Source organism: Silurus meridionalis, chromosome 14 (assembly GCF_014805685.1).
Source record: "Silurus meridionalis isolate SWU-2019-XX chromosome 14, ASM1480568v1, whole genome shotgun sequence".
NCBI lineage: Eukaryota > Metazoa > Chordata > Actinopteri > Siluriformes > Siluridae > Silurus > Silurus meridionalis.
The window spans coordinates 3656668-3678183 of record NC_060897.1 but is presented as its reverse complement, the minus strand read 5'-3'; the positions used below and the strand labels follow the sequence as shown (position 1 = coordinate 3678183).

Genomic DNA, 21516 nt, shown 5'->3' with positions numbered 1-21516 from the left:
ATGTGTGAGCTCTTTCACTTTCATAAAAGTTAGAGATGCAGATTACTGTGCATCTCACTGTGCTGTCTGACAGACTGTGACTCTTCAACCACAGCGCCTTGGGTAATCCTAGCCGCACTTGCAAGCCGAACTTTTCAGAAGAGGGAGACGATGACGGAGCGAGAGCAAAAAAAAAAAACATCTGTGAGATGGATGAAAGGATGAAAAGAGAGTGGATGCAGGCAGTATTAACACATTTGTCCCTCCCAAAGCCTTACGCTTGATCCCTGCTGAGCTCTGTGCCTATGCGTTCCGTGGTTACATGTTTCTAAATCTTTTTTTTTTTTTTTTAATCGGTCTCTACGTGTTTTGGTATGTGTCGGTACCCTGTGGTTATGTTGAGGAGTCACTTTTGTGTTGCTTTAGCAGATGAGCTTCTAAATGGTTATCCTGAAATAGCAGGAAATGTAGGTTAAGTCCTTCGAGGGTCCCGCGTTCAAACGCGATGGACAGGCTTTCAGCTGTCAGTCTGCTGTGAAGGCAACACTTCTGCCAGGAAGAGACACACATCCTCTCTCGCTCTTTCACATCTCACCACTTCCGGCGACAGTCAATGCACCTCTTCGCTTTGCCCACATGATCATCAGAGAGCAGACAGGCGTTTAGAATCGGCCATTGACTATAGTGGGCGCCTTCATCTCTGTAATGCTTCAATTACCCTTAATCCAAAGTGTTTCCAAGTGTCCCCCTAAAAAACTTATAATATCTATGGGCTCTTGGTTTTTTCAAAATAGTAGGATCTTTTTTTTTGGCTGTCACATTATGGTGTGGGAGAGAAAACAGCAAGAAGTAATATGTTAAAGTCCTACTGCTAACCAAAATGGCAGCATTTCAACTGAGGCGCTGATGTTGCAGTTGTAGTAGTAGCCTCATTTGAGAAAGATGATACAAAACCATGCTTTCTAATAGGGAATATTTCTCTGTTCTGATTAAATGTTTAAAATCTTTTTTTTGTTGTTTTACAGTAGTGCTTGAAAGTTTCTGTAGAGGTTTCTGCATAAATATTGTCAAATACCTCATCAGATTTTACCAGTGAACCCTTTTTATACCAATAAGCCAAAAAAGGTATTTTCCCTGGTGGTCTAGTGGTTAGGATGCAGCGCTCTCACCGCTGCGGCCCGGGTTCGATCCCCGGTCAGGGAACCAACCCCAGCCATTAGGGTTGCACAAACCAGTGCACTCTTAGTGCCGGTCCCAAGCCCGAATAGAAGGGGAGGGTTGCGTTAGGACGGGCATCCAGCTTGGGCATCCCTAATGGGAGAAGCCGAAAGAAAGTTTTTAAGCCAAAAAAAGTATTTCATGTTTTTTCTAAACTTCTAAAAGTAACAGCAACATTTTATTATTGTATTACAGATTACATAATAATTAAGAACATCAATGTAAAAAAAAAAAAAAACTGATTACAAAAATGAACATAACTCATTTGTTTAATTAGTTTATATTAGCATTGCCTAAGAGTGTAGATCCTGTTATGAATATGAAACACTGTGTTCATCTGTGATACTTAGTCCATTAAGTATTTCCAAGTCTTGATAAAAAAAAAAAAAAAAAAAAGGAATATTGCTTAAATTGTTTTGCCGCAACCAAATTCTGTCTGACTTGGACGACCCAACATGGCTCCCTCCTTCACACATTGCCAATAGCCAATCACAGCGGAGGTTGGCAGTCATTTTCGGTTCTTTTCCAAACTGCCTTGCTTCACACTCTGTGGACTGTCTTTCCAATGCTCCAAAATCTTCGGAGGCCTGTTTAGATGAAAGGAAGAAGTTAAGAAAAGGTTTAAAAAGCACCAGTCATTTCTGCTGAAGAAAATAAAAAATACAAATCATCAAAGATATTCTGATGGTTATCACTAGAAGTCCCTTTAAAAAACCATCCGCTGTTTACTACTCAATCATTTTCTTTATGTTGTGTTTGTATATGTCATTAAATAGTATCAATAATAGTTGTCGGAACACCGGTTTAGAAATGTGTTGGAGATTGGATGAATAATTGATGTCTTACTGACACCAACATGCTGCTACAGGAATATTACAGTGTTCCCAGTTCCTGTGGAAAGTTCGTGTGGAAACTTTTTTTAGATCACATGTTGGTGTCTAATAAACAACAGTAGGACATCATTATCCATTCAATCTCCAACATGTATATTCCTAGTGGTAGGCCATCAGGGCCAGAAAAGCCTTAACAGGCTTAAACTATATCAAAATCAATTACTTACATCGTAGTATATTTTGTCCATGAATATGTATTAAATTATTTCCAATTGACTATTCTATTGCTTGAAGGTGACACAGGTGCCATTTAGCAGGTGTACAATAATTTTCACATCTTTTGATTGGCTGGTCAGAGCATGCAGTAGTCAGAGCTCGCAAACTGTCTCTGTAGCAAACTGCGCAAGCTCAAATGTATTTATGTGGATTTAATAGCTGTTACTTCTTTCCACAACTGCTAACAGAGCAGAAGAAATTGATTTGGTGGCAGGTACACATACAAGGACATGTTTAGAATGTACTTTTAAAGAAAAACTGGATATCGTGAGGGGTACACTTAACAATTTAAATCAGTTGTTAAGCTTTTTCATGAACCATTTATATTTTTGCGTTTTCTTTCTTGTAGAATTCACAGGAAAAAAAACTCTTACTCCTTACTTTCAAATCCCCAGGAAAACCATAATGCATGGGGGGAAAAAAAGCACAAAAATTAAAACCCGGGGTCATATCATGAGGTTGATTTTTTTTTGTGGCTTTAGTGAAAGGAGATGTGTTGAATTGTGTTCATTGGGTTTCTTGCTTTAGTAATGACATTCATTCTCACTGTAGATTCCTTTCTGGTAATGCAGCACTTTGTTATACTGCGTTTCTTTATAATACTAATAATTTCAGTAGCTGTGGTGTCATAATGACGGTATTAAGAGGTGAATTGCAATTGAAAAACTGATGCAATTCTAAATATAATTATTAAAAAGTTTAAATATTCATTTGGAGTTTATTGCTTCTTTTTCAACAGGAAAAGATAAGAAATCAAGTGGCATAATCGATTAGTTTTTTTTGTGCATTTAGAATAAGGAAGAGATCTTTAGGGTTGCCTTGTTTGGTTTAACCATGTGGAGAACCTCTGTTGCAGTCTTATGCTAAATCACTGATTGCTTCACACTTGTTTTCTGCTAAAATGATGTAGCACATTGAACACTAAGCCTCAATGATTCCATGATTTCTGAGCATTTTTTGTAACCCTTAATCTGAAACTTTTAGAACGTCCCATTTTTGCTATATCATGGCAGTCATTTTACGAGGGTCATGCTAAAACACTGACCCTCAAAATCTATAATACATAGCTAATTTAATTCATTCATGAAGTTAGGGTTGAAGCAGATCATCTCAACCCCCAGGTGTTCTCACCTTCTCACACCAACTAACCACACTGAAAGAAAAAGAACCAGGGTTAGATTTAAATATTGTACATTTTAAAAAGTCAAGAATCATAATCTTGTTTCTTTGTGAAATGGGGTAAGGCCTGAGGGATCTAACACTTCCTTGCTAGCTACACAGCTTCTACCACGAGAAAGACCCCATGAAGGGGCAGAACGAGCCGATTCTTTTACCGTCAGCTGGAGGAAAAAAGTAGCCAGTCTTGTCACAAGCATCAAGCTCTTTTGATGCGTGGCAAACTAAAAGGAGGAAAATTGAGACTCATGAGTCAGAGAAAGGAAATTTGACTGTTGAAAAGTATCTTATTGAAAAAGAACGATATTGATGGAGCGAGCAAAGAAGTACCGGCTGACAAAGACAAAATGGCTGATGCTGGATATCAAGGGTGTCAAGTTGCACTTAAGGTCATCTTTCAGACGAAAGAAAAAATAACACATCTCTGAAAAGCGACGTTCCGACTCCCTCCCTCTGCTGTCACGGTTTGATAAAATGATGACTTTTAATTATTCTCGCTCTCTTTGATCGATTGCTCCCCAATCAGGAAAGGGACAAACAGACTATATCAGTGAATTATATCTGTCTCGACTTTCCTGCAGGCTTTTTTTTTTTTCTTTTTTCTTTTTATACTGTAATTTATTGGCTGTTATTTATTGTCCATGCCAGGCAATTGCTGGATCTTGGCTCTGTTTTGACCAGAAGCAATGGAGAACATGTAAATAAGGCACAAGCCTTGAAATATCCTTGCAAAATGTCTTAGAAATATGAAATGGTGCTGACCAGATCGGACTTTGGGGCTATGATCGAAAAACATCGTTTGAGACAGGGGTAAACCAATCAATGTGAAAAGTTGAGATCATTAAACTATACATTTATTAGTCAAATCCTTTAAAAGGGACCTGAATCAGTGAGTTACGCTGTAACTCCTCACTTTTTTGTTTACTTGTTTTTCTTTTTTCCTTGATTGACCATGTGAACCACTGCTAATTTTTTCTCTGCTGAAATTATGTAGAAATCAGCACACCGAACATTAATTGTTAATGAAGCTATGATTTCAAAGTACTTTTTGTACCTCTGGATGTACAAATGTTTGGATGTTTCCCATATCTGTCATATCATCCTAGTGATTTTACGATTGTCAAAACACAGGCACTACATTTGATCTGCATTTTCCATAATACAGAGCAAATTTGGTTTGTTCCTGAACATTCCTTTATTGCTTGTTTTGTTTGTTTGCTTGTTTGGGTTCTCTCAGATTTTTTCCCACTCATTTTGCCGTGTTATACAACCTAGCTAACACACACTTCTTCTAAGAATCAAAAAGAAAGCCATGTAGCCAGACTGTTTCTTTACAACTGCTGCTCATGCTGCATCACAGGGCAATGTAACATATTTAGAAGAAAATACACCACTATTGTAGCCTTATGCTTCAAACTTGTCCAATGCTTAAATGATGTAGTGCACTGAACACTGGGTCGCATATAAAAGGAACTATAAATAAAAAATACGACAAAAATGTATCAGATAAGATAAAGTGTTAGTTAAAAATAGAAAGAAAATATTTGTATATTTACATTTGCTTTAGTCTAAGGAGCTCTTGCAGTAGATTAGTAGACTAACATTCATTTTCTCAAAAAAAAAATTCTTACTTTGGCTCTCATCTATGGCAAAAAGAAACATGAAACAAAAATGAATCATATACAATATTGTTTTATTCTAATAACTTCAAAATATATCTTTTTTTGTCCTCTCAATACATTCACTTCAATACATGACACCTTATTACAAGTGGCAAAAACAAACCGTACCTGGCTTTAGCCACTGTGATTTTCAGCCGAAGTGATTTCTGGATCTGATGTAATGTTCGTGTTGAATTGAGTGAAGTGGCATCTTCATGTTCCTGCTCTGCACTTCAGCCATTTGAGTCGTGCCCAAGCAAGTTATAGGAATCATCAGAAAGAAATCACAATCCTATATTCAATATGACCTTCCTCCTTTCTTAATGAAGATGATGGATTTCTGTATGATTAGATATAGATTTCAGGCCGTGGTGTTACCTGGAAAATCATGGCTACTTACTACCTTGATTCTCAGAATTTTTTTTTTAAGTGGGACAATAATATTGCCTCACTGCTAAAAAGGCCCAGCAGAGGTTGTACTTCTTTCGGAATTTAAGAAAATTCAACCTGTCGCAGGAGTTGCTGAAACAGTTCTACTCGGCATCATAGAGTCTGTCCTGTGTAGATCTATAACTGCCTGGTTTGGTTCAGCTACTAAATCAGACATCAAGAGGCTACAGCGGACAGTCAGGACTGCTGAGAGGATTATTGGTGCCCCAACCTTTAAGATCTTCACCCCTCCAGAGTGGAGAAAAGGGCTAAGAAAATCACTCTGGACCCCACACACCGAGCCCACTCTCTCTTTAAACTGTTGCCTTCTGGTCAGCGCTGCAGAGCTCCGCCCACCAGAACAGCCAGGCACAAAAACAGCAGACTATACTGAGCTTTAACAATTAAAATATTCAGAACTACACACTGTTCATCACAACAGACACATTTATGCACTTGTAAATAACATCTGTACATTCATTTAAACAATATTCCGACTTCTGTATTGTTTATACTGCATTATTTAATTGTCTGGTTTACTTCTGTTTTATTGCATGTCTGTACTGTTTGTCCTGCACTGGAAGCTCGTTTTGCCAAGTCAAATTCCTCTTGTGTGTAAACATACTTGATAATAATTCTGATTCTGATTCATATCATTAGCAATATTACACGTCTAGAGTACAGTCTGCACAGAATCTTAGTCTTAAACCTTGTAAAAGTGTTGTATGTACGAGAGGCATTCCAGTCAACCTGGGACTTTTACGTTTCTAAAATAAAAGAACACATTTCAGAGTGGAAGCTGCATTTATTCTTCGACATATTCCCTGCTACATTTATACACTATTTCAGCATTTAAATAAGGCCTGAAATAATTTGGAAGAGAAAGATTTCAGTACACCTAAACCATCCCAGGACAGCCTGCTTCACGGAACCACCACGACCACCACAAGATCGTCACAGGTGGATGTACAGCCATCTTTGAAACGTTTACACCATTCGAATGTCGCTATGCCCTACGAGTCTGATGTATCTGCTGAATCCCATGGTTCAGATGGATCAGCGAGGACTCGCATAGGATCCACGATTTCGAGTCTCAAGTTTCTCACCATGCAGGAAGTTTCCTGAACAACTTAGTCAGCTATTTGTTGCTACAGTTACTTGCTAACAACAACTAAATGGTGTAATTTATAATTTGCACTTACAATATATATATGCTGTTGTTAGTAGCAAGATTACCAAAGACTCCTAATTCATATAAAGGATTGGGTTATTTATCTAGATTTGCTCATCTCTAATGTACTGTTCTAGAAGACTTCGGTAAATTTCCTCGCGTTTTACACCTTCGTCTGCACGAAACTTCATTTCTTTACACACTAACACTGTTGTCCAAATTCTTGATTAACAGTCTCTGGACAGTAATATTAGTAATAATGTAGAACACACTCGCTGCTTACTACTGCATGTAGTTCCACCATAACAGCATCCATTTTTATACCTGTAACATTAAATGTCCAGGTTTGGCTTAAACTCTCCTCGTATTATCAGATCCTTGAAGAACAGTTTGAAATACGGACTTTAAGTAAGCATTCAGGAAATTTTGCATACTTTGACATTTAGTCCAGTGTGATACACACAGCAGAATTTCCCCATTCTATTGTGATCAAGGTGATGGATGCGCCAGTGAGACTCTACACAATGGAAATGTCCGTCACATCACAGAAGTTAGCCTACAGTGCAAAAACACACCCCAGATCAGCTATTCACAGGGACTTAGCTCAATATTCTGCTCCTCTTCCTATACAGAGTTATTAAACTGAAAAAAGAATTCGATAGATGAACACAAACTAACAGTTTGTGCATAATTTTTTCCATTAAAAATTATACATATACTGTATATAAAATTACCTGGAAATGTCATCCCTGTATCCTATATAAAGAGTGCATCGTGATTGCACGTGTACGTTGTTTAATCCGTCCCTGAAATAAAACAGTACCGTATTTTTCAGACTATAAGCCGCTACTTTTTTCCCCACGTTTTGAACCCCGCGGCTTAAACAACGAAGCGGCTAATTTATGGATTTTTCCTGGGTTTTTCCCGGTTTCACAAACTTCAAGCCAAAAAACTGAGACCCATAACATTAGACCAATGACATTTCCGAACGGAAACGAAAAAACGCACCTCACCTGTGTTCTGAGCTGCACGGCATCGGGAGAAAAAACTTTTTTTTTTAACTCACAACGATGCCAAAAGATAAACTCTTGTAAAAGGAAGGAGGAAGACAGTGAACAATGACTTTCTTGGTAGGCTACTGTTTAGATACAAGCCGTTGTAGCGCGTTGAGTCAGGGTGAAGGGAGAGCTCGCTAACTCCAGTTGCAACAAAAATCATATAAACACAGACAGCTTTCCAAAACTCGTGCTTTTTTATTTTTCTTGGCAACAGCATTACGGGTTAGTCAAAGAAACTTAGAAATGAGCATCAGAAAATAATAAGGACATATTCCTCGGTCTTGCACACATGCAGTAATACTGGAAAAAATGCGGCTTCAGGCTATTCCCAAAATACCGCTCTGCTCTTAAAGGAGCCACAACATATTTCACCCGTTACACCGTGTAACAGACACTGTCTTTCATTGAAGCCTGTGTAAAGTTCATTAGTTTCAATGTAGACACCTGCGGCTTATTTATGTTCAAAATAAAAATCTTTGTAAAATTCAGTGGGTGTGGCTTATATATGGGTGCGCTTTATAGTCCGGAAATTATGGTAATTAGATTCAGAATCAGAGTGACGATGTTGAGCTTTAAAATAACGACATAAACAGATGAAGAGGTAAAAAGGGCTGTGTGTGTGTGTGTGTGTGTGTGTGTGTGTGTGTGTGTGTTTGTCACTGATGGAATGGTGACAGTCCTAACACTTTTGTGATAAGACAGGCATGAGTACTCATTCATCTCCACTAGTCCCCTCTTGGGCCTCCTCCCAGCTCAGGTGTCTGTCTGAAACCGGTACTTCATGCCGGGAGTTGCAGTGTGGTTGGTGGCATGTGTGTGTGTGTGTGTGTGTGTGTGTGTGTGTTTCAGACAGCTACTTTGTGACACACTTCTCACACGACTTCACGCAGCAAGCGCTGACTGCTCAAACGCTGTCACACTGAACAGTGTGATTCAGCCAAAGAGGCATGAATTGAAATGATCACCATGACAGGACTGTGTGCTTTAAGAAAAAAAAAGAGATCAACAATGTGAGTACGAACATTTTGCAGAGAGACCAATTTCTTTTTCAAAAAGAAACTCCTGAAAAGAAGAACAGAAAGGTCTATGTAGAAGAAAAGAAAAAAAGAGTTTGAAGAGATTTTTGAAGACTTCTGCAGACCTTAAGCAGGTGGTGGTGGAGGACACGGCACAGCGGTGGATAAAGGACCGTTCCAAGAAAACGTTTTCGAGAAAGACACAGGGAAAGGGTTTGGGTCAAAAAGTTGGCCCATCCCACCTATCCAATCAGAGGTCCTGAGTGATGAGGAGGAGCCAGACTGGGGCCAGGGGTCAACCGGATTGAGGATTGAGTGGAATGACTGATGACAGGGTCAAACGGTAAAGGAGGACTGAAGAGGTGGGGAAAGGCGGAGGTAGAAATTAATCAGGCTGATCTGACAGAGACAAAAGACCCCTTTGGAGCACCGAGCAAAACACACACATACTGTCCCACTCCTTTCTATTTCCTAAAGCTTGTCTATCTATACATCCATCCATCCATCCATCTCTCATCCATCCACTCCTTGGTTCAGAGCAAAAAGGTTTGCCTGTGTTGATTTTTTGTTGATTTTAGATTCCATTATGTGTTTTTGCTTGAACATTTGTATTTGTCTGCTTGCAGTGACATCCATTCATCCATCCATTCATCCATCCATCCATCCATCTATTGAGTTATCCATCCATTCATTTTACTTTACTTCCCAACCACTGATTTATCCATCTTTCTGTTCATCTCTCCATCCATCTATCTATTCATTAAACTGCCAAAGTATCTTTGAGTGTTAAATATCCACCCCTATTCCATTCAAATCTTTTTTCAAAAGTTTTGCGCATTTCAACAATTAATGTTTAATTTTGTCTATTTCTTTTATTATATTTTTGGTCATTTTGTGTTTGCATTTTATGTTTTGATTAATTATCTGTTGTGTTATATGGTCTGGCATTTTCATCTGCTTTCTTCTCTTGATCCATTCATTTATCCATCCATCCATCCATCCATCCATCCATCCATTTATCCATCCATCCATCCATCCCTCCATCCATCCATCCATCCATCTATCCATCCATCCATCCATCCATCCATCCATCCATCCATCCATCCATCCATCCATCTATCCATTTAACAACCAATCCATTCAATGATCCCACCATTCATCTTTCTACCTATGGATGTATTCCTTCTTTCAACCATCTATTAAACTATTCATTCATTCAGCCATTTTTTTAAACTGTCCATCCATCCATCCATCCATCCATCCATCCATCCATCCATCCATCCATCCATCCATTCATTCATTCATCCACCCAATAATTGATACATATTTGCAGAAGTACTTTTACTCCTTCTTTTAACCATTCATTAAATCATTGATTCATCCATCCATTCATCCATCCATCTCTTCAATAATCTTTCCATCATTCCATCCATACATTCATTCACCCATCAATTCATCCATCTATCCATCTAGCCATCTATCCATTCATTCAATAATATATCTATCTAGGCAAAAATTTATTTTTTCCTTCTTGCAATCATCTAATCAACCATTAATTCATCCATCAATTCATCCATCTTATTTCCATCCATCCATCCATCCATCCATCCATCTAACCATCAATCTATTCATTAAATAATCAATTTATCTCTGCAAAGGTACATTTATTCCTTTATGCAACTATCTGATTAACCATTGATTCATCCATCCATTTACATTATCCATGTTCTATTATATAAAAATTTAAGTTTCTTTGATGTTTTTTCAGGTTAAATTGCTATTTGAATGTTCTACTATAAAGCAGCTCTTGTGGTGATGCTGTTTCTTTAATTGTATTATCTTATTTTTGTCTTTTTTTTTTTTTTTTGCTCTCAACTGATTAACTTATTTTCTGCTGCCTCATTCAGGCTGTCATTCTGACCATCATATCTGTCTTCCTCTTTAGAGATGAAGGAAAACAGGCTTCATCATTCTGTCCATCCATCTATTCATCCATCTCATCATTGAATCAACTGTCTATGATCCATCCAACTTCATTCAACTCGATCCATTTATTTCATCCATCTGCTTATTTATATTCCTTTTTTCAACCATCCATTCAACCATTCAATAATAAACAGCATATATCCTATCTAACCTATATCTAACCTATTCATCCACATCTTCATCCTATCATTCCTCCACTCAGAGATCCTAGTCCGCAGTGTGGTACACCCACTAATATATACTATACACACACACACAGTGTAACAAGAAAATAAAAGTAACAATGAAAAAGTTTTAAAAAGTAGATGAAACTTCTACAAAAAGCACTATTGATATCGTGGGTATCACTCTATGAATATGTGTCGTTAAGAATTCCATTTCTCATCGATATTTAGTGCATCATCCGTCTCTGGTGGTGTGGCGAGATGAAAGATGATTTCATAACGAAGATGATGACTCTTTCTTTCTGACAGACTCGTGATTTGATCAAACTTATTAACCCACTACCCCTTTTAGCGTTTTCAGCTATACATACCCACACACACACACGCGTGCGCACCCACGCGTAAACAACCACACACACACTTTTTCTCTTTTTGTATAAGCACAAGGCCCCCTACTGGTGAAAGTTAATGGCACAGTCAAAGGTACAAAATTGTGTTTAAATACTATTCTAAATTGTATTAGATTTATAAACTTACAAACTATTATATAACAAGATTTACAAAAGTATTTAGGCTAAATGTTTGGGGAAACAAACTGTCCAGGTTTGTCATGTCATTTCATGTGATATCATATGTAATATAATATAATATAATATAATATAATATAATATAATATAATATAATATAATATAATATAATATAATATAATATAATATAATATAATATAATGGTGGTGTAACACCACTGCTAATGCTTTTATATTAATACTCAATTGCATTTGAAATTACTAAATAAATAATTAAAAATGGTGCGATTTGAAGGGAATCTGACAATCCTGTGGGGTGTGTGTGTGTGTGTGTGTGTGTGTGTGTGTGTGTGTGTGTGTGTGTGTGTGTGTGTGTGTGTCAAAAGCAACAGTGGACCAAACAGGCCGTGAGGCTCTTGTCACATCTGAGAAATGTGACAGAGACGAAAAGTGGCCTCGGAGGAAGCAGCGCCTCGGCTATCCAGCAAGCTACTGCAACTCTCCATGCCTCTCCTGGACTCTAAACAAACCACATCAATTTACCTCTCCCTTGCTCTCTCTCCTCTCTCTCTCTCTCTCTCTCTCTCTCTCTCTCTCTCTCTCTCTTCTTCATCTCTCTATCGCTTCATCATGAATAATCAAACACTTCTCCATCCACTCGCTCTGTCCTTTAGCTCACAGCTGCTTCAACCAGCTGCTGCTTCACTTCACACATTTTCAGTCTCAAAGGTCATCTCGACTGTTCATGAGCCCATGGATGGAGAACAAAAATGAGAGTCAGAGAAATGTGAGGGCTTGGAAAATGTGGGTTTTAGAAGTGCTATAAAGCTTCACGGTTTGCTAGTAAACACTCCATTCTAGTTTTAATGTGTTATCTGTAACTATTATATTAAAATCCTCATCATTATTCTCCAACAGAGGACTTGGACAATGAAATTTTGCTAGCAACACAAAACAACAGCACATGACTAATCCCACACTAATTCATTGATGAATACGTATGAGTGTTACGTAGTCACGGTTCTCGACGTGAATCTTGTAAACTCACATGCGTCTTTAAAAATTATTTATTTCAGCAGAGCAATAATTAATACTGTATTTTCTGGACTATAAGCCGCTACTTTTTTCCTACGTTATGAACCCCGCGGCTTAAACAACGAAGCGGCTAATTTATGAATTTTTCCTGGGTTTTTCCCGGTTTCACAAACATCAAGCCAAAAAACTGAACCCCATAACATTAGACCAATGACATTTCCGAACAGAAACGAAAAAACGCACCTCACCTGTGTTCTGAGCTGCACGACATCGGGAGAAAAAACGTTTTTTTAAACGCACGACGATGCCAAAAGATAAACTCCCGAGAGAAATAGTTGTGAAAGGAAGAAGGAAGACAGTGAACAATGACTTTTTGTTGTTCGGCTACTGTTTAGATACAAGCCGTTGTAGCCTGTTGAGTCTGGGTGAAGGGAGAGCTCACTAACTCCAGTTACAACAGAAATCATATAAGCACAGACAGGTTTCCAAAACTCGTGCTTTTTTATTTTTCTTGGCAACAGCGTTACAGGTTAGTCAAAGAAACATAGAAATGAGCATCAGAAAATAATAAGGACATATTCCTTGGTCTTACACACATGCAGTAATACCAGAAAAATGCAGTGCCAGTCTTTTCCCAAAATACCGATATGCTCCTGAAAGCAAGCACAACATATTTCACCCGTTACACCGTGTGTAACGTGTCTTTCGTTAAAGCCTGTGTAAAGTACAGTAGTGTAGACTTATACAGGCTTATAGACAGGTGCGGCTTATTTATGCTAAAAATCTAAATATTTGTAAAATTCAAGGGTGCGGCTTATATATGGGTGCGCTTTATAGTCCGGAAATTGCGGTAATTGTTATAAATGTTTCTGTAGTTGAGATTAAGCTTTTTATTATTACTTCATATTTCAGTAAGTATTTAGTCTCCAAACATGGCCAGCCTGGACTCCAACTCCCAACACACACTGATAGTTTTCTAGAATTATACATTTAGTTGCCTTTTTATGCCGTTCGCAACTTTGATGTAGGCCCGTTTCTGTAATGTGTTAAAATTTTTAATGTCAATATTGTATTTTAAAGGTTTGTGGACACCTGACCATAAGATGGATATGTCCTTTTTAAACATCCCATTACACATTTAGTCTCTATTTGCTGTTATATGGTGATATTAAAAGGTTTCAAGACTACATCTGTTTATAAGAAAGTACTTTATTTATCACCTTCAAAATCCCTTGCACAGCAATACAGCGCTCCCGGCGTTCCTGACACTTCTGTAATGTGTCCTAAAAGTCTTCTTTTCGAGGCCTGTCAAGCACCTTCTGTGATTCGCTGTTTACCTCCACAATGGTTTCAAAACAAACTGGATCTTCATCTATAGAAAAAGGGAATGGAGCACCAGTTAACACCATAATTTCAAAATCTCAAAACTTTTGCTAGACCACCTCGTATAATAATCTCCACTCTTCAGGGAAGACGTTCCACTAGATTTTGAAGTGTGCTTGTGGAGATTCATTTAGCCACAAGGGTGTTAGAAAAGTCAGGTTCTGATGTTGGTGAGGTGAGGAGGCCTGGGGTGAGGTCAGTGTTCACATTAATCTCACAGGTGTTCAATAGGTTTGAGGTCAGAGCTCTATAGCAGTAGATCTTCCACTCCCACCCATGTAAAGCATATCTGCATGGAGCTGGCCTTGAGCACAGGGTCATTGTAATGCTGAAGCATTTTAATGCAAACACATCCTATATAAGTGCAGAAATATAAAATGTACTTAAGATTGCATAAGTAACTGTAAGCTTTTGGACAATATTCAAGTGCTAAGTAGTTAAATGTTGTTTGAAGACCTCTAGAGACTCATGTGTTTAAACATCAAGCGGAAGTTTGTTTGCCCATTTCTGGACCAGCACAGAGAAGAGTCTGCAAGCATGTTTTCCAGTGGTTAAGAATCAGTGGGAGCATGGTGTGCTGTGAGGTAGAGAGGTGCTGCTATGTTTTTGGCCTTGCAGGTGAGCATCTGTGTCTTAAACCTGAATTAAGTCTCCTGAAAACACTCCTATAATAAAGCCTCCCAAACACACTCCTATAATTAAGTCTCCTAAACACACCTATAATTAAGTCCCCCAAACACACTCCTATCTCTAAGTCTCCCAAATAAACTTCTATCTCAAAATCTTTAAAACACACTTCTATCTCTGAGTCTCCAAAAGTCCGTCATGAAATTCTTTTCCCTTTTTCAATCAAACACAAACAGCCTGTTAGGAGGCAGCAGACAGCAGCATGTAGAAGCGCAGGGGGAATTTCAGCGAGATTGCTTCGCTGTCTCTGAGTCCCGTGGCGTGTTTACGAACACAACGCGACTCTCTCTGATCAGTAAAAACTCAGCCAGCCGAGTGTGTTTTGCTATCCAGCTATTGTGCTGCCGGCCAGGACCTCAGAGACGAAGCTGCACCACCTTGTTCTGTGAAGTGCACTTGATCTGAAGTGGGTTTTTAATACAAATGAACAGCAGGAAAACATTGTGCCCGACTGTACGCGCGGCGCATTCGCTTTACACAATGATTCCCGGGACAGGAGGGGTATGCATTACACAAAGGATGAATCAAAAGATGTGTTTTTCAAAGAGGAAAGAAAAATAAAATGACCTTTTTATGTCAACCAAAGACAGCAAGGCTTCCGGTGTGTCTCTGATAAGTGTGTTCTGATTTTTTATTATTATTATTATTACAAAATAGCTATTTCAAGCAGAATATGACAAGATACAGCTTTAATGTTAGTTAAAATATGTAGACAATTTAAATTTATGCGACAGTTCTCTATTCTGATTAGTTTCTTTAGCAACCTCTTTGAAAGTAATTGAAACTACAGGTTTATATAAATGCAGTTAAAATATGCTGGTGTTCACCATTCGGGAACTTCAACAGCGTTGAAACACTTTGGGAACGCCCCCATGTTGTCCGGCTCTGAACGGCGTGTGAAATCTGGCCAATAGGCAAGTCGTAACATCATCGGCGGGCGACGTCACGACGACCAGGAGCTACAAATTGGCTGTGCAGTGGTAGCGACCCTGGCTTCTGCTTGTTCAGGTAAGCGCTTTTTTGTGTGAGTCTGTTTAAGTATGGCTAGCAAACAGAAATATCTGAAGCGTGTTCATCTATGTCTCCGTTTCATTACGGGGAAGGATACGCACGACGGTGTGTTGTGTGCTTGGGAGTGGAGCATGCTCAATCGGCTCAGTCGGAGTGGATTGCTCACATTGTAGCCGCATGGCTATGCACACGCTTCGCTCCCGGAAAGCACTCTTTTAGGAGAGTGCTCTCCCTTGCGGCTTCAGCCGGAGGCAAAGCGGCACCGGCGGCCGTGGGGCTTGCAGGCCGATCTAGCAGAAGGCCTGGAGTTGGACTGTGCTGTACGAGAAGCTCCTTGAGGTCATGACAAGGGCCGTGTCCAAGCTCGAGCTAGCTTGACCGGTCAAGAAGCAGAGGCAGCATGCACCCAGTAAGCTGGATGAGCGCTTCCTTCGCCCCGTGTCACAGCCTCAGCGCCGAGGCCTACCGTTCTTCCCCGACCTGCACTGATATGTCCAGCACATACTTTTTCCCAAGTGCTTTGATTGTACTATGTAAAAAAAGTATATATATATATATATATATATATATATATATATATATATATATATATATATATATATATATATATATATATAGTACAGACCAAAAGTTTGGACACACCTTCTCATTCAAAGAGTTGCCTTTATTTTCATGACTATGAAAGTTGTAGAGTCACACTGAAGGCATCAAGGGCTATTTGACCAAGAAGGAGAGTGATGGGGTGCTGCGCCAGATGACCTGGCCTCCACAGTCACCGGACCTGAACCCAATCGAGATGGTTTAGGGGTGAGCTGGACCGCAGAGTGAAGGCAAAAGGGCCAACAAGTGCCAAGCATCTCTCGGGGAACTCCTTCAAGACTGTTGGAAGACCATTTCAGGTGACTACCTCTTGAAGCTCATCAAGAGAATGCCAAGAGTGTGCAAAGCAGTAATCAAAGCAAAAGGTGGCTACTTTGAAGAACCTAGAATATGACATTTTTCAGTTGTTTCACACTTTTTTGTTATGTATATAATTCCATATATAATTCCACATGTGGTCATTCATAGTTTTGATGCCTTCAGTGTGAATCTACAATTTTCATAGTCATGAAAATAAAGAAAACTCTTTGAATGAGAAGGTGTGTCCAAACTTTTGGTCTGTACTGTATATATATTATAAAATACTTTACATAGGCCATACAAATACAAATGGTCAATCTGCTGGCAACCATTAAAACCACTGGCGTGCTTTTTATTTAGTCATTTTATCATGGGAGGTGGAAGTTTAGTGGTTGGGTTACTGATAAAAGGGTTCGAGGTTTCAAGCTGCCACTCTCGGGGGCCTTGAACAAGGCCATTAACCCTCCCTAAAGAAAGAATTTCACTATGGTGTAAAAAAAAAGTACATGTGACAAGTATAAATCACCTTTTACAGTAAAACGAGGAGGATACAGTAGATGTATAGTTACAGGACTGGATTTTTGGTTCCTGGGAGTTAAAGTGCTCAAATAATCCTTTTATTGCTCTTTACATTCACAACAGCAACTGGTTTCCTATTAAAGAGCTGGTTTATGTTATTAATTGTTCTTTTGTGTTTTTCCCAGGAGGGAGCACAACCCCAAAAATAGAAGGCAGGGTCCGAGGCAGAGCTTAATGCTAAAGCCACACATGGTAATAGCAGGTGCATAGCAATTTACACTAGCAAATTAAACACATGCAGACGGAGTGCAGTTTTCATTAGTGGTTGTAGCAAATTAATATGAATGATATTTCTCTCTCTCACACACACACACACACACACACACACACACACACACATATATATATATATATATATATATATATATATATATATATATATATATATATATATATATATATATATATGCACATTAATAGAGGTGTTTAGGAAGGAATTAATTTCGGCAGCTAGGAAAGATTAAATGCAGCGACAGTGATGATGAGGATGATCGATTGCTGCAGATTGCTAAGCCATCAAGCATAAATTACAGGGCAAGTAAAATAACCAGCCCCCTTTTTTAATCACCAGCCACAACTCAGAGCAATCTACAGACCACAGAAGGAGGGAGGGAGAGAGGGAGGAAGGGAGGAGGAGAGATGGGAAAATAAAAAGAGAGACGCTCACTAAGAGCAACAGAGTAAGGGAAAGATACATGTAGAGAGGAAAATATTGAGAGACAGAGATGGGGAGAAAGAGAGAAAAAGACAGACATTGAGAAAGATGGAGTGACTGAAACAAAGAGAGTAATGGACAGAAAGAAAAAGAAGAAAAGACAGGCACTGTGGGAGAGAGGAAAGACAGAGAGAAATGGAGAGAAAAGAAAGATGCTTAGAGAAAAGGAGTGACAGAAATGTCAGACAGAAAAAAGAGAGAAAAGACAGACACTCTGGGAGAGAGGGAGTGACAGAGAGAAATAGACAAAAATAAAAGGAGAATGAGAGACACTCTAAGAGAGGAGAGACAGAAAGAAAAGGGAGAAAGAGACAGACACTCTGAGAGAGACGGGGAAAGTAAAATGGACAGAAAGAGAAAAATAGTAAGACATAGACTCTTTGGAAGAGAGGAAGAGACAAAGAGTGAGAGAGAAATAAATAGACAAAAAGAGAGAGAGAGAAAAAGACACTCGGAGAGAAAACGGGAGTGAGAGAGACATAACAGAAAAAAGAAAAACAGACAGACACTGAGAGAGAGTGTCTGTTTGGTTTGGATAAGAGTTCTAATCCAGGAAAGGGGATACCTTTTTTTCAGTCCCTTTGTGATATTCCTTAATTACAATCGGTTCATCTGCTGACAGTCTACTGATCCATTTTCAGATGATGGCCTCTGTGTGTCACAGTGACTGTAGCCTGATCACCTCAGCCACTGCTCTTGTGTTATAAAAGTCTGGACCTGAAGTGCAGTGTCCACTAGTCTCTTCACTGTTGTGCAATTTTTGCACTGCAGCATTTGCGTGAGGCCTGGAGAAATGTCTTTAGTGCTCATTCATCCTTCTCCCACTAAAGGCTCTTCCAGAAGCCAGTGCAGTGAGACAGCAGGGCCTTGGGATCCATGCTTAAACAGAGACCATGCTTTAAAAACACTTTTATATAAATTAGACATGTTTTAAACATTTAATACTGTTGGGTCCATTAAAAATAAGGTACAGTCCCAACCCAAACAATAGATTTTTATTAGAATAAAACTCACAACAACTCTCCATATCAGGGAATCAGATTCACTTAGGTATTTTTGTAAAGTTTGAAAGAGAAAAGTTACTATTCAGCTCTTAATGTCTAGTAGGCCCCTTTCTCTTCATCTTTTTTCAAGGACCTCTAGCAGATCTTCTCCCAGTTCCTGCTAGAAGAACTTTTAGAATTCCACTAGGAGGCCATCTATTCCAGGCACTTTTCCTTTTGCCATTGAGTATAGGGAGCTGCATCAACAACACTTTGGGAACGCTTCCACGTGACTATTCTCTGAATCCCTCATGTAATCTGTAGAACAGAATGCGCGATGTCACCTGCGGGGTGAAGTCACGACCATTAAGTTATAAGGACACATGCGGTGGAGACGCCCCTGTGGTGCCGACTAGCCCTCCCTGAGTTGTGGAAGCTGTGGCCCCTTCAATCACTTTAATCTCTGCTGAGGTTGTAGAGACAATTGTCCAATTTAGAGCTCTCTCAACGAGGGGCGCCTGTTCACTACATAGTGCGTAGGTCACCACTTAGACCCAGTTAACTGCCAAGTTGGCCCAGTGCTGGGACTTCTTAAATAACATTTTTCCAAAGGGTTGTCTCCTTTTACCCTAAAAGTTTACGTTTCTGCAATTGCGGCTTATCATGGTATGCTTGCTGAGCAGTTGCTGGGGCAAAAAACATGTAAGTGACACATTTCCCAGATTGCCTGTATGAGACCTATCCGTTGTTCTGGAGGCCTTATCTAAGACTTCTTTTGAGCCCATGTCCGAAGTGCCCTAGAGATTTTTGTCAGTCAAGACTGTTTTTCTGCTGCTTCTCTAAAGAGTTTTGGGGACCTTTACGCCCTTTCCCTCCTGTCTGGAGTTTACCCCAGGCATGGCTAGTGCTTTCCACTACCCCAGACTGGGGTATGTTCCCATGGTGCTCTCGGTCGACCCGCGACCAGTTGTGATCTAGGCATTCCACAGGATAGGCAACAGGATAGGCCTAACCGGGTGTGCCCTCTGCGAGTACTGGACACATATGTCTGCGTGTGGAGAAAGTCGGACCGGCTGTTTGTCTGCAACGGTGCACTATTTCTATCTCCAGCTCTTTTAATGACTTGGTGATGTCCCTCGAGATTCTGATAACCTTTTTTTATTTATTATTCATTGGTGGAAACGGGCTTCCATTGATTTAGCTTTGTGAAATTAATCCACAAAAATAACCACAGGATTATTTTAGCCACCGCTGAAGCGCTTTCCTCTAAGGAGCATGCAACAGTTGGTAGCACTTTGAACCCGTTTGTAAACAACATGACGGCGGAAAAACAAAGAAAAATTAGAAAAAATAGTAAAGATAGGAGTTTTCCCTCACACTCTACCACCCACTCACTTGCGTAAGTGCACAGAGAGAGAAAGAGAGAGAGAGAGAGAGAGAGAGAGAGAGAGAGAGAGAGAGAAAATATATGTATAAAGCAAAAAGGAGTATGTCGTCTCCTTCTCATCACTGTCAAGGGTAAAGTCCTGACCCCTTTTTCCCCTAAAACACACACACACACACACACACACACACGCCCACACCCTCCAGTGGGAGACTCTTTTTTTTCAACCCCTCTGCTGATGCGGGTTCTTCCTGGAAACTGAAAAGCGAATTCCCCCCGAGGCCTCATGTCACCGCAGTTGTTTTACACAAAGTCGTGACTCCCAAACACTTTTTCAGAACACATTCAACTGCACTTCCTGTGTATCCCAGAATGCTCGGCTGGAGGGATTTTACTACTCAAATGCACTGTTTTGCGTTAGACATGAATGTGTGTTGGTCCCCTTTTACTGCCAAAACTGTCAAGACCTGGCGACTTGATCAGCAGTTTGAGCTACAGGAGCTCGTCTGTTTGATCAGAACACACGGACCAGCCTTTGCTCCCCACATGCATCAGTGATCCTCGGCCACCCATTACCCTGTCGCCGGTTCACCACTGTTCCTTTCTTGGAGCACTGTTGATAGATACTTACCACTGCAGACCAGAATCATCCCACAAGAGCTGCAGTTTTGGAGATGCTCTGACCCAGTCGTCTAGACTCGCTCAAATCCCTACGCTTGCCCAGTTTTCATGCTTCTAACACGTCAAAATTCAGGATAAAATGCTCACTAACAGGTGCGATGATTCACTCCACTACTCTTAATGTTATAATGTCCTAAAGTTATCCCATAATGTCATAATGTTTGGTCGGTGTAAATGACAGTTCAGCTGTGGAGTCACTGAGGAGGGACGTTAGATTGGGCAGGGACTGGAAAGAGGACTGGACTGATTTAGTTTAAAGTGCAGGTTTTTTCACAAAAATAATCAACAATCAACTGATTTGATGCAATCTGATGAACAGCAAAGTGTTTTATTCCTTAAATACAATCTTAATTTGCTTAGATGATTAGAATATAAAATTTTTATCAATTTATAGTCACAGTTTTCCTCAAATTGTAGAACTTTTGTTGAAAACGTTACTTTCTGGTCTCATTTATGTTATATGCAATGGTTTGCTTCCTAATTGTAAGGTTGGTCTTATTAAGTGACATATAGAGAATCCACATCTGCTGCCCACTCAGTGTCCCACATGGCTCAGAACTTGCTTTTCTTTTGTTCTCCATTTATTCTCGCTCTCCTAGTTGAGGTCATATCCACACTCGGGAATAATTTCAGACTTTATTGTAGATATTTTGATAGAAAATCAC

General features: G+C 39.5%; 1 non-coding gene across 1 annotated transcript; it reads left to right on the top strand.

The window, feature by feature from the left end:
* Nucleotides 1–1110: 1110 nt before the first annotated feature.
* trnae-cuc lies at nucleotides 1111–1182 on the top strand. Its single transcript has one exon. It is a non-coding gene; the product is annotated as a tRNA-Glu (tRNA).
* Nucleotides 1183–21516: the final 20334 nt, after the last annotated feature.